Source organism: Clarias gariepinus, chromosome 28, assembly GCF_024256425.1.
Source record: "Clarias gariepinus isolate MV-2021 ecotype Netherlands chromosome 28, CGAR_prim_01v2, whole genome shotgun sequence".
Lineage (NCBI taxonomy): Eukaryota > Metazoa > Chordata > Actinopteri > Siluriformes > Clariidae > Clarias > Clarias gariepinus.
The window spans coordinates 20559759-20585027 of record NC_071127.1 but is presented as its reverse complement, the minus strand read 5'-3'; the positions used below and the strand labels follow the sequence as shown (position 1 = coordinate 20585027).

Genomic DNA, 25269 nt, shown 5'->3' with positions numbered 1-25269 from the left:
CTGCGCATTCAGTCTGATCCAAGTTTGTGGTCTTTATGTTAATTAAATTACTAAAACAGACTTTCTGAGTCTTTCTAAATTTGATTTTAGCTCGGGGAACAGACACAGTCTCAATAGAGTGAACCCTGAGTGACGACTCTATGCAGCTAGCAGACGGTTGGGTTAGCCTGTCTGTCTGCTTCCTGGCCTGGGCTCTGGATTGTCACCGATTAACTAGGCCTTTTCTAAGACTATGAGCTATACTACAAGAAATGAGAGCAGCACCTTCCCGAGTGGGATGGACACCATCCCGCCCTAACAGGCCAGCTTTGCCCTCAAAGGTCTTCCAATTATCAATAAAGCCCACGTTGTTTTCGGAGCACCACCTGGACATCCAGCGGTTCAGCGACCATAACCTGCTGTAAGTTATGTCACCACGTCTCATTGGGATGGGACCAGAGCATACTACTCCATCGGACATCGCCTTCGCTAATTTAAACACCTCTATAAAGTTATTCTTACTAACCTCTGACTGATGAAGGCATATATCGTTAGCTCCAGCATGTACTACTATCTTGGAGAACCTGTGCTGTCCTAGAGCCCTAAGATTACCTGCTATGTCCGGTGCTCTGGCTCCCGGGATACACCTAACCACTGCCGCTGGCGCCCCTAAAGGTCTAGCTAATTTCACGTGCCTCAGTATAGAGTCTCCTATAACCAGAGCTCTTTCAGGTTTCTCAGTGGGTGCATCACTGAGGAGAGCAAACCTGTTAGACACGTGAAGCGCAGAAAAGGTGTGCTCCGGTGGGCTAGCCTTAGCGTTAGCTTTGGCTGAACGAATATGCCGCCGAGTCGTCACCCACTCGCCCCGCTGTGAGGGCTCTAATGCCGGAGTCGGGGGCTGGTTATCTCCGCCTGCGGCACCCAGACTGTCCGCTACAGAAATAACACTGCTCTTGCGCTCTCTAACCCTCTCTAAAGTCTGGATGCGCTCCTCTAACGCTGATATCTTCTCCGTCAGAGTGCTCACTAACACACACCTATCACAAATAAAATTACCATTAACGACGGAGGAAGAATGTCTAAACATCCTGCACTCTACACACTGAACAAGCTGAATATTGGACATGATAACGTACCTGAGTCGGAGTTGTAGTTGTTTGGAGCTGAATTCCGTTTGTTGTTTTTAGACAAAGAAACTCGCGCGTTCTCCAAAAAGCGCAGAAAAAGGCGAAGCCAAATAGTGTGAGATGTAAAAACTAGTTGCTATTAATATTATTATTGTATAAATGAAAAAAAGTATGTAATTTAAACGCTAACACAAACGCAAACTTTCGCGGCAACGATACCTGTCCAAGAAATGTCCAATGTAGGCAAACAGCTCCAGTCCCTGCAGCTAGAGAGTGCTGGTCCCGATTCCGCCTACCCACACTGAAGGGAATAAGCACACGAAGGCGTTGGATATGGGGAAGGTAGAGTGTCTATCTGTAGCTGTTATGTGTGTGCGTGAGTGCGTGCGTATCAGTTTGTAAGCCTGTAACATCCCGTAATAGTCTGCGCCAGGTGTCCTTGAAGGGGGGGCGGGGGGGAGTAAGATTCCAGAGCGTCTCGTTATCTTGGTCTTCGGGGAGTTAGTTATGTCTCCAGCCACGGCCTTGAAATGCAGTAGCTGGAAAGAAAAGGGGCAGCCGAAAAGAAAATCATATTTTCCAGATTTCGGTCAATATCTGCCAATTTCACAGATATTTAATGTCCATCACTGGTCTCCAGGTCTGTCCAAATCACGTTGCATAGCTGCTAGTCTCACCAAGATGTTATCCAATTTGCGGTCCAGAACCACAGTCTGATTACTGACAGCTATCGTCACCACTATTTCCCAGCCAGCCAGTCTCTTGGGGTTGAGACTGACTGCTTTTAAGATTTTTCGATATCCAAGTATCCCACCTAATCCAATCAGCAGAATCCCTGTTATCAAAGTTCCGAATAGGTAGATATCTTCAACGTCCTCCAGAGACAGTGCGGCCAGGCACACAATGCGCCACTTCTCCCAACCGTCCATCGTGTATCCAGCAGCAAACGTCCCAGCAGGACAAGTAGGTTCCCCAGAACCCACACTTCTCGTCGAGAAGATCGTGTCAATTGCAATTTAGAGACCACTTGATCAAATCCATATTCCTTTTTATTTTCAAGAGCAAGGCGAGGAGAGTCTCTGAATAGTATTCACAAGACAGACAAGAGAAGCAAGCGGGGAGAGATAAGGGAGGGAGAGCAGATGCGACCGCCTTCGTCAAGAGCCGAGAGGGAAATCTAGTGTTATACATCTGGTGTTATGCATGGATTGTATTTGCACATCTAATGTGTTACGTGCTCATAGTGACATGGATTTTTCTAAACCTGATCAGGAAGATGAACATGTTTTAGTGACTCTGCACTGTGTATGAGATAGCTTTGTGTTTAGGGTTGTGACACGTGTTCTTCCATATCTGTGAGAACTCTCTCGTCACTGTGTCTCAAGCTGTGAATCTCTGTAGAGAGACAGCGAGAATATTCTGATTCAGATTGCTCCAACACTGTTATCAAATCAGTAACCTTGGGCTTTTTATTTTTTCTTACTTTTGCCAAAATCTTTGTTTGCAAAAAAAAAAAAATAAACCTATTAAAATGAGTTTGTTCTGGTTTTGTTCGCCTTTACCTGATAAGAGATAATCTTACAGTATCTTCTAGCTCTAAATAATCACATATCGTGTGTCTTTACCCCTCACACCTCTTATGTTTCAGCATGGCTTCTCTCTTGCAGAAGCACCTTATTAAGAAAGGTTCTTCGTATATTTCTTATCTGGGACAGGACGACCTCTCGCTCTCTGGTCTCAGCAGCTGCTCACTATGATTTCATGCAACAAAGCGTCCTGCTTCTCTGGGCTCTCTGTGTCTTACAATTAACCCCATATGAGTTTTTGAAGTTTTAATAGTAAACCTTAGTTTACAAGTTTATATGATTGTATTTACTACTTGATTAATGTGACTATATATGGCATATATGTGATTAGTATTTGTTTAATTTGAATTCATGTGATTAAATAAGTTTGAGTTAAAAACATGCTTACAAAGTTTTAGCCCCTAAAATCAAGAACAACTGCTTCCTGTATTTTCAAGTGTCCATCTCTTATTCTTTTTGCTTTTCTCTTTTTGCTGACATTAATTTTTTCGCTCTTCTGCCTGTCAAGATTTCAAGTCCTTCAATTCTCTTTAGGTTTACAAAGTTAATTTATTAAATAATAGAATAATAATACAGTTTATTAAATAATAGTCTAATTTTCAGTACTAAATTAAATAAAGGAGAAAAGTAAACCAGGTATACTGTATTTAATCATTTACACAAAAATAATGAGAATAATTTCGCAATTTCCTGTGGGAATTAACTTCGTACCTCCACCATTGTTTTCCTTAAAAAAAAAAAATCAATTCATCTACCCATCTACCGACCCACCTGTCCAGCTGTCTATCCATATATAAATCATCAACACACTACACTACAATGTGGAAATGTCAGTCAGGCTGCTCTGCATGTCTGTGGAAGGGAAACCGAGCTATCCATTAAGCATCCATCTATTTATTTTTCCATCCATCCATCCATTCATCCATCCATCCATCTGTCCATTTACCACCCAAGCTCCATCAAACCATCTATCTATCTGTCTGTCTATCCAACTATCTTCCCATCAATTCATCTTTTGATCCGTCTATCTACCCATTGATCTTTTACTTCTATATTTCTATAAATAAATCAATATTTGCATTCATCCCTTTATTTATCTACCTCTTCCTCTTTACATCCATTCACATGTGGTGGCTCAGAGGGCTAAGGCACTGGGTTACTGATCGAACAATCGGCGGTTCGATCCCCACCTCCACCAGGTTGCCACTGTTGGGCCCTTGAGCAAGGCCCTTAACCCTAACTGCTCCAGAGGCGCTGTATCATGGCTGACCCTGCGCTCTGACCCCAGTTACGCTGGGATATGCGAAGAAGGAATTTCACTGTGCTTTAATGTATATGTGACAAATAAAGGCTTAACTTAATTTTAATCTATTTATATATCTTTCTTTACATTCATCTATTAATCTATACCCCTAAATATCTATCTTTTAGGTATCTATCTATCCATTTCAGCATTTGACAGACAGCCTTATCCAGACCAACTTACTGTACATTTTTATCTCATTACAGATCTGATGAGAGGGTTAAGGGGCTCGCTCAAGGGCCCAACAGTGGCAACTTGGTGGTTGTGAGATTTAAACCTGAGACCTTCCGAACCGTAGGCCAATGCCTTAACCATTGAGCGACCCCTGACCTGTATCCCTCTGTTAGGCTGCCTGTCTACCCACTGTGTTAAGTGGAAACCTGTACAGTGAAACCAGTAGCAATGAGGTGATGATGTAATAGATCAAAAACATATCAGATTCATCATTTCTCTCATCAAAAAAAAGAAAGAAGAATATTGTACCCTGAGAGAGAAACTTCAGTGTGTGTGTGTGTGTGCGCGCGTTGGTTTTTATGGTTTACCCGGGACTTTTGACCTGATTACTTATCGACGTTATATGTAGCTGCATTTATCTATATCAGAGGAACTCCCAGTCAAATTTTCTCTTGAAGTCCTTTTACACCACAAAACCTTGAGAGTGCCTTAACACTGTGTTAACCTGGAATTTAGTATAGCGCCACCTGTAGCTGGGTGTCGGTATTGCATACGCCTAATGCTAGCGTTAAATTTTGAGGCTCCTGATTGGCTACCGCTGGATAGCCAAATTAGCGCTCTGATTGGCTGAGATCTATGTCATTCGTGCTACGTAATGCTTCTTATGGGCAGAGTTTCTCTTTTTGCCATGCGTCATCACAGTCAACATCCCATAATACTTAGCACACAGATCTTTAAAATCAGGTATGAGCATAAGTTTTCTAAATAAAATTGGATTGACTTATGACATATATTGCAATATTGTTGTTGTAAAAGTTTAGTTTTTTATTAATATTCTGAGAATTATTTTATTGAAATTCTATCTAATTGGGATTAAAATTCAAATAGTTATCAATCCTACTAATTATCGTATGTTTATATAAACTACGCAAATGTGTTTTATTAAATAGGATGAGGTGTAAATACATTTTGGTTTAATTAATATGTATTGGATCATCATCATTATTATGCATTCGGTTTAATTTAAATGTTCGGGAAACGCCGATAAGTTAGCATGGCTGCACTTGCTAATGAGAGTCAGTGCTAAAGTGCGCAGTACCCGCGCAGAAGAAGCGTTTTCTTGACGGAGCTAGCGTGAGCACACCACGTCAACCAACGCGGAGCGGCAAGAGGAAAATCCCGGCGCTGGATCTCGGGGCGGAGCCTGGCGCTGCGCAAGCGCCGGAGCAAGATACAGCTCCGTGCGGCGTTAGCCGGCAAAGCGACCTGCCGCTGCGCGAGGCCGAGCGCGCTGAGCCCATATCGGCGGTACATCACGGCGGAAGAGCCGAGCGACCGCCCGCAGCTCAGTGGCGCTCGGTTCGTGAACCTAGCCGGGGACAGGGCTACCCGTCGCAGCTAGGCAACGAGCAGCTCTCCGACGTTTCGCGGTGAGGCCGAAGCACGGGACAGCGTACACCAGCAGCCGCTAGACTAGCGCCGGGTGGACGCATGGTAAGCCGCGCTGGGCTCTACATCGACTGTGTGCTGGATGGCTTCTTACTGTGGGCGCTCGTGGACACCGGCTCCACTGTTTCGCTGCTGCGCTCTGGATTACTGGGGCAAAGCAAGCGTGTTTGCGGACGACCTGATCCTGCCTTCAGCATCTGCACCATTGCTGGGGGCTACGTGAAGGTAAGGGCGTGTCGCACAGCGCGAGTCCAGGTGGGTGGACGGACTTATTCCCACGGGTTCGTTGTGGGGAATGTCGAGGAGGACTGCATTTTGGGGTTGGACATTCTGGAGAGATGGGGTGCGGTGCTGAATTTGGCTAGCAGAACTCTGCGTGGTAACTTCGGGGTAGCCAGGTTGCTCGGACCCAAACCACAGCCGGACAGGTTAGCAGCACACACCCGGCGTAGCGACGTAGAACCCTCGACGCAGGACGTTCCCCCCGTGCAGTCCTCCAGGTCCTCCGGTGGTGATCAGCCGTCCGAGCCAGCGTGCAGCCGTCTTACTGCGTCTCCCAGAGCGTCACCCGCAGTCGCTCCGCCGGTCTCACAGCTGAACGGTGAACCGCTCATCGCCAGGCAGAAGGGCCCCACCCAGCGCTCGCGGGCACCGCTGCAAGACTTTCGGGTGGGGGCACCTATGGGGCGAATGGGCATGGACACTCACAGCCAGGGGCGAGATTTTGCTGCTGGCGAGCAGGTGTGGGTGTGTTCCTCCGGAAGGAGGAGGAGGGGGCTCTCGGCCGGGCGTGTGTCTCACTGGGTGGGCCCCTGTGCGGTAATAGCTCGGCTCTCTGATGTCATCTACCGGGTGCGGTTGGCGGGGCGGGTACGAGTTTTGCTCCACCGGGACCGTCTTGCGCCTTACCAGCCGCACGCCGATGAAACATCGAACTCTGTGGAGGCCGGACCGCCTCAGGACTATGTTCGCGTTTATCCCTCACCTGCCAAAGGACGCCGGCGTTCCCACCGCCAGCGCCGACCGCCTCCACGCCTCCGAAACAAAGTTCGTCGTGGTGACCGGGGACGGTCACAGCTCGGGTGGGGGCAGTGTGGCGTGGGCGGGGCGGCGGCTGACGACCAGCATGCCTTGCGGGGATGTCGGTGTGTTCACCATGATGGGGAAAGGTGTTTGGGTTAGTGACTTCGGCCCTGTTGTGTGTGTGACGTTTGAAATGTGCTCCAGTTCAGGCTGATGCTGAATTGGATGTAGGCTCCTGAGTGAAGGTGCTGCTCATGCCATACCTGCTGTGTGCTAAATAAAGTACTCCCAGCCATTGCATTGGGCAGCAAATAAGCTCACTCGTCTTTCCGGCAATAAAAACGCTACGATATATTTTTTTTATGACAAACCTCTGAAAAATAAATGTGTTACAAAATAAACATTATACAAGATTTTGTATTAATGGTCTTGACGGCTGTCTCATGCCAAGGGTTTATTATAATAGTAATATCATATTTGATAATAATAAACCTATGAATTTATGTTCATATATAACATTTGATAGCGATTGTGTGTGTGTGTGTGTGTGTGTGTGCTCTTTAACCAATGAGATGTGACCTTGCCATTTCAACCAATCATAACCCGCCAGGAGCGCAGGCTAAATCCTGTTTACATGAAATAAACCTGCTCCCGAGCAGGTTCAAGCTTACGGATATGTTGCTATAACAACAAATGCTAGAAGTGCATCGAAGAACGAAACAATCCAAGATCAGGACAAATCCACAACGATTAAATCCAGCTAACTGAGTTAGCTACGTATGAAGAACGGACCCCAGGAGATAAATTAGGTATTAAAATGTTAAATAAAATAAGCCTAATAATTTTTTTTAGTTGTGCCACAGGTAAAGGTGACAACTGTGATGTGTATGTTTTGTATATTTAAAGTAAATATAGTACATTCACAATATTTCTAAGGGCGCCGCGGTGCGTGCGTGTGTGTGTAAGGGCGCCGCGGTGCGTGCGTGTGTGTGTAAGGGCGCCGCGGTGCGTGCGTGTGTACAGATGTGGCCATTAAGACTGCGTGTGTGAACTATGACTGAAATAAAGCTGTTCGTCTTTTGTAAAGTACTTTCACTTTACAAAAGGCAGCGTTTTTATCAAAAGGTTGATAAACGCGTGTTGTACAGTATATACACTCAGTTACTCACTTCTCAACTTTCATGTATGTCTGCTCGGACTTATTAATTCATTTTAAACCCCTCAAAAAGTTTTAAACAGCTCAAAACCTCCAACAGTTATTAAAGATAGCATCTATTTAGAAAAAAATGCCCCAGTGATTTTGGAGCTTCAGGAAATCTCCCGGCGCTCTGCGCATAACACCGGGTCAACTCATGTCGGAAAGAATTTATAAACGGTTTCTAAACATGGGCTATTGTTTTTTTTACTTATAATATTTGTTAATTTAATTTAAATGAGGTTTGGGCTCAGGACTTTGATTCGGCATCGTGATTCTCCTCTTTAATTTACTCCATAGTTTTAATCAGCGCTCAGCCGCATGCATAAAGTTTTCCAGAGCGCACCGGCAGAAGTAGACTAATGATTATGAACGCGTCGGGAAAACAGCAAGCAGACTGACTCTGACCATTTAAAAAAAAAAAACTTTTCATTCATTTTCTGACAGCAAAATTATGGTTTCCGTCATTTTTTTAAATATACATATATTTGCGTACTGACTGGAGTGGCCCACATTGGCCAGCGGCCCACCGGGAAAACTCCCGGTGCTCCAGATGGCCAGTCCGCCGCTGCTCCTCTTTACTTTCCTACTGTACGTAGAATTACCGCTTAACCACGCATAAAGTTTTGTAAATTCGTTTAATGTTTAACTTAAGGGTTTTGCCAGCAGTGGTACAGCGCAACAGGGGTCATTATTTACTATTAAAGAAACTTATGACGATCTGTCACGGCGTGCGTCTGTGATGGGCGTGCGCCCAAATCTACTATCGCTACTCGCTTACTCCGTAGGCCCCCTGAATAGGCAGCAAAGGGACGGAGCCGCCTATTCGTTCCGGCTGGCGATAATTAACTTTAATATGATCTCAGGCTTGCTCTACATTATAAAAGCAAAGCGTGGAGTTTAGTCCAAGGTCCTGGAAGTACGTGATGTGGTGGAGAATAGGCAGTGCTCCCCGGTACTTTTACTATGCTAAATTTATGAATTACACTCAAAGTATCAAATCCAGGACTTCCGGTTAGCAGCCACATGGAGTAGACGTGTAAGTTAGGTGCTCCGACAATTTTACATTCCTTCACTCCCTTATTCGTTTCTAAATGCTAAACTAAATCTTTAGGATACAATAACTTTGTACTCTTCCCCACGGTTACATACTTTTCACATTTAAAATGGCTACAAGGAGTGTTAAGGCCGGGAAAAAAGACGACACTGTGACCCCTCTAACAGTCGAGGCCATCTCTGCGCTGTTAGATAAACAACGTGAAGCGTTAGTGGCTGAATTTAAATCTTCGTTAAGTTTACTGGAAAGTAAACTGGACCAAATTCAATCCCAAGTAGAGGACCATGGACAGCGCTTACCTTCGTTAGAACTCGCTACAGATGACCTGAGCCAGCGTGTAAGCGAGTTAGAGAACATCTGCTCCGGACTTCGGGAAAACAACACTAAGTTAACGGCCAAAGTCGTAGACCTAGAAGGCCGGAGCAGGAGACAGAACCTGCGTGTCCTGGGTCTTCCGGAGGGTACTGAGAGTGGACTCCCTACCGAGTTTTTCTCGAAGTTTCTGTGCGAGGTGTTTGGAAGTGAAACGCTCCCATCCCCGCCTGAGATTGACAGAGCCCACCGCATACCTGCATCCAAACCCGCTTCAGGTCAGAGACCTCGGCCTGTCATTCTCCGTGTACACCGGTACCAGGTTAAAAACCTTCTGATTCGGGAGACACAGCTGAGAGAAAAGCGGTCAGCAGATTTGTATCGTGGAAGACTACGCTCCCGAAATTTTAAGCCAGCGAGCCGAGTATAGAGACGTTATGTCTGAGTTATACAACCGTGGACTCCGGCCTTCTCTCCTGTATCCAGCACGGCTCCGGATCACTCTCTCTACCGGACAGAAGAAGTGGCTTCGCTCGGTAGAAGAGGCGCAGAAACACATAGACAGTCTGCCGAAAACTACCTAGTGCACTATAGTTTTATTTCTTTTTAATACTACAATTCTCAGGAAAGTACCCTTTTTAACTTTAAATCCAGCCATTTTTACGTTTTTTCCTGGTAAGAGTATTGTGTTAAACACGTGTAGTTGTTGTTGGTTTTCTATTATTATTTTCTCTATTTCTAGTCACGTATAATTTACATGTCTGTTTATTTTTTTAGAGTTACAATGTGATGTGGGGGGAGGGGGGTTGTTTTGTGTTTTTCTCTTATTGAGAGATTTCAGTATTGGAGTGGGGAAATGTTTTATTTATATATTTAATTCTTAGTTTTTGTAAACTGTGTCGGAGCAGAAGATGGTGTGGTTAGCGGCAGGAAGATTGGTTAGGTGGAAAATGGAAAGATGGAAGAGCTTGCTGCTATGTTTCCTAGCAGCTATCTTTGTTTGTTTGGGGGTAGTGGGGTGTGTGGGGGAGGGGTGTGTGGGGCAGGGGTGGGGGTTCTCCAAAGCCAGTATTGTGTTAGTTCAGTATACACGGTGTATCTTTGATAGGTTGCTCTGTGTTTTACACTTCTGTTTTAGGACTGACGCTGGGCATTTCATTATTATTTATGTTTATCTACCTGCATCTCCTCTTAGGGAGAATGAATAGTTCTTTAAACTTTGTGAGCTGGAATGTTAAGGGTTTAAACCATCCGGTCAAAAGAAGGAAGGTGCTCTCACACCTTAAACAACTTAACACTGCCATCGCATTTTTACAAGAAACTCACATTCGCAGTTCCGATAATTCTCGTCTTATGCCGCGTTGGGGAGGGCAGCACTACCACTCGACCTTTCAGGCCAAAGCTAGGGGTGTCTCAATTCTCATTAATCCAAACATTTCTTTTGAGCAGCATAATATTATTGCAGATATACATGGTCGTTATATCATTGTTTCAGGGAAGTTATTTAATACTAATGTAGTGTTGGCTAATTTATATGCCCCTAATTACGATGACGTTTCCTTCTTTGAACATTTCTTCTCTGTTCTACCAGATCTGAGCTCATACTCTCTCATATTAGGGGGAGATTTTAACTGCTGTTTAGATCCATCACTTGACAGGTCATCTCCCAATCCTATACCTCTGAGTAAATCCGCCATGCTACTTCAGTCCTATCTTTGCAGTTTTGGTATCTCTGACATATGGCGCTTTCTTAATCCAAAAAAGAGAGAATACTCCTTTTTCTCACATGTCCACCATACTTTCTCCAGAATTGATTATTTCTTTTTAGATAATCAACTGATCCCCATGGTTAGCTCCTGCGCTTATCAGAGCATTGTGATATCGGATCATGCACCAGTTGTTATGTCTATAAAGCTCCCCAATCTTCCTCAAATTAATAAACATTGGCGCTTTAATTCTTCATTATTGATAGAGAATGATTTTAAAAAATTTATGGAAGACCAGATAGTTTTTTTCTTGAACACAAATGAAACACCTGAAGTGTCATGTTTAACTGTTTGGGATGCTCTAAAAGCCTACCTCAGGGGACAGATAATTTCGTATACTGCAAATATGAAAAGGAAGGCATATAAAGAACGAAAAGATTTGACCAACCAAATTAAAGAAATCGATCAGCAGTATGCTCTATTTAAAAACCCTGATCTGTATAAAAAACGCATAGAATTGCAAACTAATTTTGAACTCATCTCGACGCATGTAATCGAATGCCAATTATTAAAGAGTAGGAGCCAATTTTACATTCATGGTGATAAATCTGGGAAACTTTTAGCTAATCAGTTAAGAGGTTTTAGAGCACAACAACACATTACAAAAATTCAGATGGAGGATGGTACCATTACTACCGACCATTCTAAAATTAATGATGCATTCAAGAATTTTTATTCTCGATTATATACTTCTGAGTTTCCAAAGGACTGTAATTCACTTGAGAATTTCTTGAATCAACTAGATATCCCAACACTGTCCCCTGATTTTAGATTAAGATTAGAAGAGCCCATATCACAAGAGGAGATTAGTTCCGCTATCTCATCATTGCAATCTGGTAAGTCCCCGGGTCCTGATGGCTTCCCTGTAGAGTTTTTTAAATCTTTCTCCTCATACCTTGCACCACAACTAGCTTTGGTTCTTTCTGAATCTTTTAAGCAAGGTAAGATGCCTGCGTCATTTAATGAGGCTCGCATCACTCTTATAGCAAAGAGAGATAAAGACCCAACAGAGTGCTCTTCATATAGACCAATCTCTCTTCTCAACGTGGATGTTAAAATCCTTGCTAAAGTCTTGGCTCGAAGATTAGAGATTGTTTTACCCTCTATTATATCTGAGGACCAGACCGGTTTCGTCAAAAATCGCTTTTCTTACTCTAACATTCGACGTCTTATGGATGTCCTGTACACACCATCAGAGGGGATCCCTGAGTGTGTCCTTTCTTTAGATGCTGAAAAGGCTTTTGATCGTGTGGAATGGGAGTATTTATTTAGGGCTTTAGAAAAATTTAATTTTGGTCCAAGTTTTATTGCTTGGGTTAAATTATTATATTCAAACCCTACTGCCTCAGTTCTGACAAATGCTCAGCAGTCCCAACCATTCAGCCTTCAGCGGGGAACTCGTCAGGGGTGTCCTCTTAGCCCATTGCTCTTTAACCTTGCCATTGAGCCACTAGCAATTGCATTCCGCAGTTGTAGGGATATATCTGGGATTTGGAGGCAGGGAGAAGAACATAAAGTTTCCCTTTATGCAGATGATCTTCTACTTTTTATATCAAATCCAATCTCCTCCCTTCCACCTGTGCTGTCATTGCTTAGTGAATTTAGCTACTTTTCAGGGTATAAATTGAATTTGCGCAAAAGTGAACTTTTTCTGCTTAATAATACAGCAGTAACAACTGGTATGTACAATTTTCCATTCAAGATAGTGAAAAATCAGTTTACCTATCTCGGTATTACAATCACAAGGAAACATAAACACCTTTTTAAAGAAAATTTTACTAGGTTGTTAACCCAAACTAAAAAGGACTTGGAAAAATGGTCACCACTGTCCATGTCCCTGGTGGGCCGCATTAATGCCATTAAAATGAGTATTCTTCCTAAATTTTTATATCTCTTTCAGTCTGTACCTGTTTTCATTCCCAAATCTTACTTTGGTGCTTTAGACTCAATTATATCCTCTTACCTTTGGAAAGGTAAACATCCACGATTAAATAAGTCCCTACTTCAAAGATCTAAAAGAGATGGTGGCATGGCTCTGCCTAATTTTCGCTTTTACTACTGGGCAGCAAACATTCGATCTGTCATCTTTTGGGCATATTTTCATAACCAACCTAATCGGCCTGCCTGGGTGGAAATGGAGATAAAGTCTGTCAAAAATCTCTCTGTCTCTGCACTCCTTGGATCTGCACTCCCCATCCCCTCAATAAAATTAATCAATAACTCAGTTGTTAGGCACACCTTGAGAGTATGGGCTCAGTTCAGAAAGCACTGCGGTCTTCTGGGCTTCTCTCTGTCCAGTCCTATTGTCTCTAACCATCTCTTCCAACCCTCCTTACATGACTCAGTGTTTCAGGAATGGTACAACAAGGGTATCAAGCTTTGCAAAGATCTGTTTGTTGACCATAAGTTTGCATCGTTTGAGCAGCTTTCTGAAAGGTTTAACCTACCCAATTCAAACTTTTTCAGATACCTGCAAGTAAGACACTTCATTCGCTCTTTAATACCGAACTTCCCTGAAGCTCCTGCTGCAAATATTATAGATAATCTCCTATGTTTGTCCCCGCTGCGTAAAGGCCTAATATCCACTATTTATGGTGGATTGATGGGTTTGAGTTACACCCCTTTAAGTAAAATTAAAACTGCTTGGGAGAAAGATTTAAATCTCTCGCTGTCAGATGATACTTGGAATTCAATTCTTAAACTTGTCAATTCAACTTCCTTATGTGCTCGCCACTCTTTATTACAGTTTAAGGTTGTACACAGGGCTCATTTCTCCAAACTTAAACTTTCCCGTTTTTACCCAGACATTGATCCTTGTTGTGAGAAATGTAAAAGTGGAGAGGCGTCTCTTATTCATATGTACTGGACATGCCCGAATTTGGAAAAATTCTGGAGGGATGTTTTTAAAACCTTGTCGTACATATTGAAATGTAACCTTGAACCAGATCCTCTGATCGCTCTCTTTGGTGTCACTGGAGAGGAAGACAAGCGTTTAACTCCAGCTAAACAGCGTTTGTTATCTTTTGCGACACTCCTGGCCAGGCGTTCTCTTTTATTCAAATGGAAGGATGCCACTTCACCCACTCACGCCCAGTGGCTCAGAGATATTATGTCTTGTCTGTCCCTGGAGAAGATCCACTACTCAATCCATTATCCAGACTTAAAATTCCAACAGGTGTGGGGGCCCTTCCTTCGCTTTTTTCATATACATCTATAGTTTGATTCCTTTTCTATTTAATCGTTTGTTTGTTTGTTCTCTTTTCTCTTTTTGTTGTTGTACACAAAACTAAAAGACTTCCAGCTCCAGGTTCTTTTTTCTTTTTTTAGTTTCTCTCCTTTGTTGTGCCTGGCGTCTAGCCTTTCCTTGTACTTGTAAAGCTGGCTTGGAGCTAGGGAGGGGTGGGGTGGGTGTTATAGGGATTTATAAGGAGGTTTTTAACATTACATGTCTACCCTGTAATATCCCTGTTATAAAATCAATAAAAATATTGTTGAAAAAAAAAAAAAAAAAAAAAAAAAGTATCAAATCCAACTATGAAGTCTGATTTAATTGTTACCATTAAACATTTTATATTTACTTATGTTTATTTTAATGTTTATGTTTTGCTGGCGAAATGCATTTAAGGGCAGAGACGTCTTGCGCGGTCTTGTTAATTTGTTTTAAATCCCCCAATTCTGCGAATTTCCCCAGCAGCGAAACCGGTTTGATGACTTCACACCTGTCATGAATGAAAGGCAAGATGGGGGATAACAGTACGGGTGGGTGCGCTTCACCTCGGAGCGCGCTGTCGCGTTGTATTCAATGAATAGACTAAAACAAAATCATGTTTGCTTCAGCATTGGAAACAATATTGTATTAGGCTAACTTTATTAAAGATTATACACTTTTGTATTCTTTGTCCACACACGTGGGCATCTTAAACTTTTTAGATATTGATCCTTTCTCGATGCAGCAAATTTTCTGAGCAAATTAATGATAATTTCCATGAATGAAAGGAGGAAGAAGAAAAGGTTACGCGAAAATAAGAAAACGCTTTAGAGGTAAATGCTGTGAAATGCTTCAAATGAACAGATTCTGCCTATAACAGGTCAGGGACAGTGAGGCTGGATCCAGCAGCCCACCACATCCCACATCATAATACACTGGCTCAATAAAGTGGAGATAAATTTTTAAAACTACTTACTAGTATAAAAATATAACACAATACAAAAACATAAAACAAAGTTTCACCGAACATGTATTGGGTCATATTTGTAAAACAAAGGAAAGAATAATAAGACAAACAACATATAAATCTACAATATTTTCAGTGTCTAGTAGCACCAGTCTCACAGAGACCCAGGCTTATAAACATTTTGACAGCAAAATGAAACATTTTCGCAGTATTGTAATTTTTTCTTTTTTAATTTATTTATGTATTTCAAAAGATGCAAGACAATACTGCCAAAATGTATCATTTACATGCTGTTAGAATATATTTTTGGCATTGTCTCTTATTGAGTCACAAGGGTGGTAAAAAGCATTCATCATTCAAAGTTATTCATATCAGTGTAGTTAGTATGATTTTGAAAGTACTATAACTCCTTAATAGGAGTTTAATCCCAGTGGAACAATCTGACTACATGTGCAGTGCCATAAAAAAGCATATGCCCCTTTCTGATTTCTGATATTTGTCACCCTTATATGGGTGGAATATTCAAACAGATTGGCCTTTTTTTTGTAAGTTATCATGAACATTTTGCATTTCGGGGATATCATCTTGATGCCCACTCACCGACCAACACGTCTCCCCTGTACCAGAGCCAAGTAAAAAGAATGGCAATCAAACAGAATAAAATTAGTAGCAGCATTAACTCGTGCTAGTAATTATTATGGTAGTCAATATTAATTCAAAATAATGTTTCTCAGCATTATTTAGTATTAATATTGACTACCATAATAATTAAAATAAGTAACTAGTTTACTAGCGTAAGCTAATGCTGCTACTGATTTTATTTCAGCTTACCTGTTCAGTTTTATTGCCATTCCTTTTAAAATATTGTCTTTATAGATTTATATGTTGTTTGTCTTGATGTTCTTTTTTTTTGTTTCTTTGACCCAATATATGTTCAGTGATACTTCAAATAATATGTTTAAATAGCATTGATTTCTGTATTGTGTTATATTTTTATACTAGTAACTGGTTTTAAAAATGTATCTCTACATTAATGAGCCAATGTATTATGATGTGGGCTGCTGTGGGCCAGGAAGTCCAGGGCCACTTTTTGGTCCCAGTCCGCCCCTGTAATAACAAATGGAGAAAGCGCAGGCAAAGCCCGGGGATTCTGCGTTCCTCGGGGGGCCAGTCGTGAATAGCTGACACTCACATGTCGTGAATAGCTGACACATAGCCAATGAAATTGAAGCATTTTTGTGGCTTTCCACGTGGTGTGGCGTTGTTAAAATAATAGTATAAAATCGTCCAGACCCTGGTTCGAATCCCGCTCTGGGTGAAAATTTAATAAATGTAAATCCTTTGTTTTACACTTTTTGCTTATGATTATCATTAAATTATAGCAACTGTGAGGTGAGTGCTAATGTGTTTCATAGCTTAAGAAAAAAAAATTCTCAATTGCAAACTTGCATTTAGTACTCAATTCAATAAAATTTTATTTGTATAGCGCTTTTAGCAATTTTCATTGCCGCAAAGCAGCTTTACACAATCAAAAGAATTATTTAAGTTTGTATGAAATGTGAATTTGTATGAATCAAAATAGTCAGTTTGTCCCTGGTGAGCAAGCCGAGGGCAACAATGGCAAGGAAAAACTCCCTGAGACGGTAATAGGAAGAAACCTTGAGAGGAACCAGACTCAACAGGGAACTTATCCTCATTTGGGTGAAACAGAAAGCAGTAAATGATCTGCATTTATACAGTGTGTAGGGTGGGAGGCAGTTCAGCTATAATAGCTGATGTTAATTGATGTTAATATGGAGTCCAGGTAGTTATTGAAGACCCAGGTAGACTTGTAAGAAGTTCCAGTCCTGAAGTATCGAACTGTCAAGTCCCCAGAGAAACAGTTGCCAACACCAGTCAAGGCCAGAACCATCTTCTAGGTAGAGAGAATCATCCCCAGACACCTGATGCATCCCAGAGAGACACACGGGGCATCCATGTGACGAGATCTCCAACCAGGATCGGTCAGACAGGTCCGGAGGGCAGAGGGAGTCTGGATCACTGGCAGCTCAGGAACGACATGTGTAGCTCAACAGAGAGAGAGAAAGAGTGAAAGGGGGAGACAGGAGAAGAGAGGAATAAGAAAGAGGGGGAGAAAGAGAAGAAGAGAAGGGATGGCAGTTAGGTATGGTCACAGTCACACAATGTATAATGTGAATGTATATTAACTGTAGAGTGCAAGCAGAGACTCCGGCAGGACTAACTATGACAGCATAACTAAAAGGGAGAGCCAGAAGGAAACACAGACATGAGGGCTTCCTGAGATGTAAAGCAAACAATCACCTCACCGTCAACAAACCTGAGTGATCAATGAGAGTGAGGAAGACAGCATCCAAACATACCAGTTCACCATAATACTCTACGTCCATGAGTCCCCCAGATCTGCTCCTTTACCTATGGCAAATCTATTTATAAAAATGCTTGGCTAAATAAATAAGTTTTTAGCCTGGACTTAAACACTTAGACTGTGTCTAAGTCCCGAACACTATTTGGAAGACTATTCCATCATTTTGGGCCTTTGTTAGAAAAAGCTCTGCCCCCAGCTATATTTTTCATAATACGCGGTACTGACAAGCAGCCTGCATCCTTTGATCGAAGTAGGCGTGGTGGATCGTAAGACACCAGCAGTTCGCTCAGGTACTGCGGTGCGAGACTATTTAATGCTTTATATGTCAAGAGTAGTATTTTAAAATCAATGCGAAATTTCACAGGGAGCCAATGAAGTGAAGATAAGATAGGGGTAATGTGCTCATATCTTCTGGTTCTAGTGAGGACTCTCGCTGCTGCATTCTGGACTAGCTGAAGCTTATTTATGCATCTAGCTAAACAACCAGACAGTAAGGCATTACAGTAGTCCAACCTAGAGGTGATAAAAGCATGAACTAGTTTTTCTGCATCGTTTAGGGACAATAAATTTCTTATTCTGGCAATATTTCTGAGGTAAAAGAATGCTATCCTGGTAATATTATCTACATGAGCTTCAAATAAAAGGCTGGAATCTATAATCACACCAAGGTCTTTCACTGTTGCACTTGATGGAACAGAAACGCCATCTAAAGTTATGTTGTGATCTAAAATTTTACTCCTAGCTGTATGCGATCCTATGACTAGAACTTCTGTCTTATCCGGATTAAACAGAAGAAAGGTAATTAGCATCCAATTTCTTATGTCCTGCACACATTGCTCAATTTTAGTAAGCTGTTTTTTCTCATCAGTTTTTGCTGAGACATATAACTGTGTATCGTCAGCATAACAATGAAAACTAATACCATGCTTACGGATTATGTTGCCCAGAGGAAGCATGTGAAGGGGAAAAAAAGCAGTGGACCTAAAACTGAACCCTGCGAAGCGCCAAACTCCACTAGAGAACATGCAGAATAATCACCATTTAAGTCTACATACTGATAACGATGGGTCAGATAGGATCTGAGCCAGGAGAGGGCTGTACCCTTAATTCCTACTACATTTTCTAATCTGTGAAGAAGAATAGCGTGATCAACGGTGTCAAAAGTTGCACTTAGGTCGAGTAATACAAGCATAGTTACACAACCCTGATCAGAGGCCAATTGTATGTCATTTACTACTTTAACGAGTGCTGTCTCTGTGCTGTGATGAGGCCTAAATTCTGACTGATACAGTTCATGTATGCCATTTCTATGTAGATATGAGCATAGCTGCTCCGCTACTATCTTTTCCAGAATCTTAGAGATAAAGGGGAGGTTTGATATTGGCCTGTAACTGGACAGCTGACAGGGGTCGAGGTTAGGTTTCTTAATTATTGGTTTGATAACTGCGAATTTAAAAGATTTTGGAACATAACCAATGCTGAGTGAAGAATTAATTATTCTCAACAGGGGTTCTGTTATTGCTGGTACTATCTGTTTAAGAAAATGTGTCGGTACAGGATCTAATATACAGGTTGATGAATTTGAAGAAGAGATGAGTGAAATTAGTTCATTCTCTTCAAGGGGAGTAAAGTATTCTAGGTTCTGGTCTGACATGGCTAGATTAACATCTGCATCAATTACATTGTTCGGTTTCAAAACCTCAATTTTATGCCTAATATTTACAATTTTATTATTAAAAAAGTTCATGAAGTCCTCACTATTACACCATGTTGTTGTGGAGATTACTGCAGTGGTCTTATTTCTGGTTAATTTGGCTACGGTATTAAATAAAAGTCTAGGATATTTTTGTTATTTTCTATAAGAGTGGAGAGATATGTTGATCTAGCTACACTAAGAGCTTTTCTATAGTTCAGGATGCTCTCCTTCCATGCTATTTGAAATACTAGTAATTTAGTTTGACGCCATTTACGTTCTAATTTCCGAACGGTCTGTTTTAAAGTGCGCGTATGATCGTTATACCAGGGAGCAAGTTTCTTATCTCTAATAATTTTTCTTTTAACTGGAGCTACATTATCTAAGGTATAGCGAAATGTCGACTCTAAATATTCAGTCGCCTGATCGAGTTCTGTGGGGTCAGACGGTGATCTAATCAAAGTTGATAACTCTGGGAGATTACTGATAAAACTCTGTTCGGTAGTTGATGTGAATGTACGTTTCATACGGTAGCGCGGCGCTGTGCGTACATTACACTTGAATCGAGACAAGATAGTGATCTGAGATAACTTCAGATAGTGGAATTGTGAATAAATTTCTTATATATAATCCGAATAATATTATTAAATCTAAAGTGTGACCTGCTTTATGAGTGGGTCCTACTACACACTGATTTACTCCTACCGAGTCCAGTATAGACATAAATGCAGTTCTCAGAGGGTCTTCTGGGTTTTCAAAATGAATATTAAAATCTCCAGCAATTAACACTTTGTCCACAGAAACGACTAGGTTTGAGAGGAAATCTGCAAATTCACTAAGAAATTCCGAGTACGGCCCTGGAGGTCTGTAAATGACAATTAGCCGAATCGACTGAGCTGACTTAATATAGTTAAATACACTTATGTTACTATAAAGAATTTCAAATGAATTAAATTTGTGTCTGTGTTTTTGTACAATAGTCAAATTATCATTGTGAATACCTGCGACGCCTCCTCCTCTACCAGTTAACAGACACAGTCTCAATACAGTGAACCCTGAGTGACGACTCTATGCAGCTAGCAGACAGTTGGTTTATCCTGTCTGTCTGCTCCCTGGCCGGGGCTCTGGATTGTCACCGATTAACTAGGACTCTTCTGAGACTATGAGCTATACTGCAAGAAATGAGAGCAGCTGAGCACTAGGGTTACTAGCTGACGCAGTACTTAAGCATAATTTGATAATGTAATGGCAATATTGTGGCAGGGGGATATTTTAGCGCATAACACCGGAGCTTTGAGCACTGGCTGGGAATCGAACCCAGGTCTTTCGCATGACAGGCGAATCACCTACCACTGAGCCACCAGTGCCCTCGTATATTCGGAGCAGATAAAAACAATAATGTTATAGGCTAACATATCATACATCTTTGTTACATCATTAGTCTTTTTGCACACGCGCGGGTGCGTTACATAATAATAATAATAATAAATTTGGAGCACTACTACTAATAATAATAATAATAATTCTGAATGGAGAAAACGCAGTCAAAGAAGTACCATCATTGAAGGAGAGAAGAAAATGAAGAATAAATACATATCAGTTTGAGCTTGACACGTTTATGAGCTCTGTCGCTTGCTGTCAATGGGTGCCTAAGAGACACAACACATTATCGGCTTCAGTAGACACACCATACTTCAGCCTGAAACATGACTGCCCCTTACAGGTAATGAAGGGCATTTTCACAGCCACGGGATCCCTTTTCTCAAAACGCGATTTTTTTTAAAGGCCAGATCTGTAAGTGCGTGTGTGTAAGTGCGTCACGGTGCGTGTGTAAGTGCCTCACGGTGCGTGTGTGTAAGTGCCTCACGGTGCGTGTGTGTAAGTGCCTCACGGTGCGTGTGTGTAAGTGCCTCACGGTGCGTGTGTGTAAGTGCCTGTGTGTGTAGTCTGATTCCTGCCACTGCAGGAATCAGACTACACACACATACACACACTGCAGGAATCAGACTACACACACACACACACAAACACACACACACACTGCAGGAATCAGACTACACACACACACACACACTGCAGGAATCAGACTACACACACACACACACACTGCAGGAATCAGACTACACACACACACACACACTGCAGGAATCAGACTACACACACACACACACACTGCAGGAATCAGACTACACACACACACACACACACACACACACTGCAGGAATCAGACTACACACACACACACACTGCAGGAATCAGACTACACACACACACACACTGCAGGAATCAGACTACACACACACACACACTGCAGGAATCAGACTACACACACACACACACTGTAGGAATCAGACTACACACACACACACACACACACACACACACTGCAGGAATCAGACTACACACACACACACACACTGCAGGAATCAGACTACACACACACTGCAGGAATCAGACTACACACACACACACACACACACACACACACTGCAGGAATCAGACTACACACACACACACACACACACACACACACACACACACACTGCAGGAATCAGACCACACACACACACACACACACACACGCACACACACACACACACACACTGCAGGAATCAGACTACACACACACACACACTGCAGGAATCAGACTACACACACACACACACACTGCAGGAATCAGACTACACACACACACACACACTGCAGGAATCAGACTACACACACACACACACACTGCAGGAATCAGACTACACACACACACACACACACACACACACACTCAGATGGTGATATGGTTGTTTACACAGCGTGTGGAGTTATTGATATGAAGTGTACGCTGGTCATTTTCTGTGACTGTACACACGGCCTTTCTGATTGGTTGTATGTTGCTAACACACAATGTCATAACATTTTACCCCTGCTTTGTTCCACACTGTACATGTTTGGCACCACAATGCGGTGTTAACCCTGCAAAAGCGGTGTGGATCCTGCTACAGAGCAGTTTTTTAGAACAACAGGTAAAATGCGATGATAATCCCACTCCCTAATTTCAAGTGTGAAACACTCCTTTACATGGAGTTAAAAGTAGGGTTTCAAAAGAAGATAACCCGGGTTTAGGCACAGTGTGGAACGGTGTATACAAACACATTCACACAGTATCAAAACCTATACTGACAATGTGTTGTTCCAGTTTTAATAAAAAAGGTCAAATACTGTAAATAATGTCTAACAAATCCATCAAAATATTTAAATACCTGTTCAAGTCCTTGTGTTGATAAGCAAAAGCTCAGCTCCTCTTTAACCAACGACTCTTTAACAGGATAAACCTGAAAATATTAAGAATAGAAAACATCCAGGTATTAGACTTATAGCTCAATAGGTAAAGACTACAGGTAATCATTTTCCTGAATCATGTAATTCTCAATATTACCTTCTCCTCACCGTTCTTCTCAATATAATTCTGCTTCTCTGAGGACAATTGGGCCATACCACGGGTAACCTAAAATTCAGGAAAAAGAAAAATATTCTACTACAGGCAAGGGGTTTGAATATTAAATTCTACTTCAGCTCTGACTTCTGACTGAGATGTGGTGTTTAATTCATGGGTAGAATGCTGAACAAAACAATTATCAGGTTACAGTGGTTAATCAATCGGAATGTAGGTCCTACCGTCGCGGTGCTCGGCGGTACCGTTTGGCTTTGTGCGTTTGCTGGCTTTTACCGTTGAGTGGCGCTATATAACTACAGACTGACGCCTCATGCCTTAGTTCATTCTCTGCTGGATTAATGAGACACAGAGTTTTAGAACTGCACGTAGTAGCGGATAAAATCAAGTAAAACATTGTAGTTAAACAAATTTATAATCACAGAACTAAAATGACGATACAAATGTAGAATTTAAATGAAATGAAATCTTATTAGGATCAAATTTAAACAAAATAAATGTTAACACAGTGAGCCTTTAAATTTTATCACGTGTAATTAGAAAAGACGCGTGTAGGGTTTTGTGTCATCTTATATCTTGTGTTCTTTAAATTTATAGTAGATTTATTAACTAAAATAAATGACCATAAAAATTATAACATTGTCAGGACGTTCTACTGCGTCAGCTGATGTCGGTCATTCAGCCCCGCTTGTGTTTGTGCGTTATGATAAGAATGAAATGCAGTAGACTGTTATGATCTGTAACGGATTCGACCCATGTTGCATGGGCGGCACCATAAAGCACGGACACGAGGCGAGGTCTTACGGGAAAAGGGTAATTTATTTAGGCAAAATGGGGAAGGAAAGTGTTGGAGGGAGAAAGGAAAGAATGGGATAAAGGTTGTGCATGTGCAGTTCCGGGGGCTGTGCCACACTGGCATGCGGGCACACAGCTGACGATAAGTGTTGGTGCGAGTGGCAGAACTGAGCACGCGGAGGCAGCGCTCCTGCACGCTCCCTCGTGACGGCGCTTCTCCCGCTGTCGATGGCCGGCGCGAGTTCTCGCTGACGCAAAAACCTAACCACACTTTTCCTCTTCGGCAGCGGGGCTGCGAGGGCGGGCACGGTGCGGGAGTGAAGATGCCGCGGGAGCTCGCGCAGCTCTTTCTCGCGCTGTCCTCAGCGCGGAGATCAAAGGGCGGAATTCTAGTGCCCTTGTTTAAAGTCTCTGGGGCGCGTCACATCTCCCCACTGACATGCTTTTTTTTTTTTTATATTCTCCATCACATCACGTACTTCCCAGACCTCAGACAAACCTCCGCGCCTTGCTTTTATAATGCGGAGCAAGCCCGAGATCATATTAACGTTAATTATCGCCAGCCGGCACAAATAGGCGGCTCCGTCCCCTTTGCCGCCTACTCAGGGAGCCTACGGAGTGAGGGAGTAGTTATAGTAGATTTGGGCGTACACCCATCACACGCGCACGCCGTGGCAGATCATCATAATTGTCCTAAACTTGTATTTCATAAGGTTTTCCGAGCGGTGGTACAGCGCAACGGGGGTCATTATTTACTATTAAACATTAAACGAATTTACAAAACTTAATGCGTGCGATTAAGCGCTGATTCTACGTAGGAAAGTAAAGAAGAAGATCCTAATGCTCAACATTCCGGAGACCAAACCCCATTTAAATTAAATTAACAAATATTGCATGTAAATAACAATAGCCCACGTTTAAAAAAGCATTTTTATTTAGATTATAAAAAAATAATCCTGCATCTGTTTTAGGTGTTCCAGCTGCCACTGTTCTAAAATTCAAATTAAATCAAATCTTATTAGGATCAAATTTAAGCACAATAAATGTTAACACAGTGAGCCTTTTGATTTTATCACTTGTAATTAGAAAAAAAGCGTGTATGGATTTGTGTCATCTTATTTATTGTGTTCTTTACATTTATAGTAGATTTATTAACTGAAATAAATTACCATAAAATTAAAACAGTGTTAGGACGTTCTACTGCGTCAGCAGATGTCGGTCTTTCAGCCCCGCTTGTGTTTTTGCGTTATTATAAGAATGAAATGCAGTAGACTGTTATGATTTGTAACGGGTTCGACCCATGTTACTCAAACAACTCAGTTCAGGTGTAAGTAAATGGATAGAAAGTAAATGTCTGTGCTGTTTGGGGGAGGGACGTGCTAATGATTTGGTCGGCTCTGTGTGTGTGTGTGTGTGTGTGTGTGTGTGTGTGTGAGAGAGAGAGAGAGGGGGGTGTCGCGGTCGTTTTCAGTGAAACAAAGGCTCAGCTGAAAAATGTTAGGCACATCAGTCACTTAACTCCCAATAAAAGGTATTTGAGTGTTATGATAGTTGTAATATAACAGATGCGCACTAAATACTAAACCTAAACCAGGCACGGAGATTATTGAACCAAGATAGCCCCCATACCCGTTTAAAAAAAACAAAAAAAAAACAAAGAATATTATTGTGTATAGACTGATTAAAAACAATGCAATTTATGCTATCATAAGGAAAATAACAAGTTCTTCCATTCCAATAATTAAAAAAGGTAACCATGTCAACTTTAGAATCTAGAATCCAGGAGATTAAAATTACACAA

General features: G+C 41.9%; 1 non-coding gene and 1 pseudogene across 1 annotated transcript; one reads left to right on the top strand and one right to left on the bottom strand.

Moving 5' to 3' along the window:
* LOC128516130 (histone H2AX-like) overlaps positions 1-25269 on the top strand; it is a 197602-nt pseudogene that overhangs the window by 84765 nt on the left and 87568 nt on the right.
* Positions 20525-20595, bottom strand: trnad-guc (transfer RNA aspartic acid (anticodon GUC)). The gene has a single exon. It is a non-coding gene; the product is annotated as a tRNA-Asp (tRNA).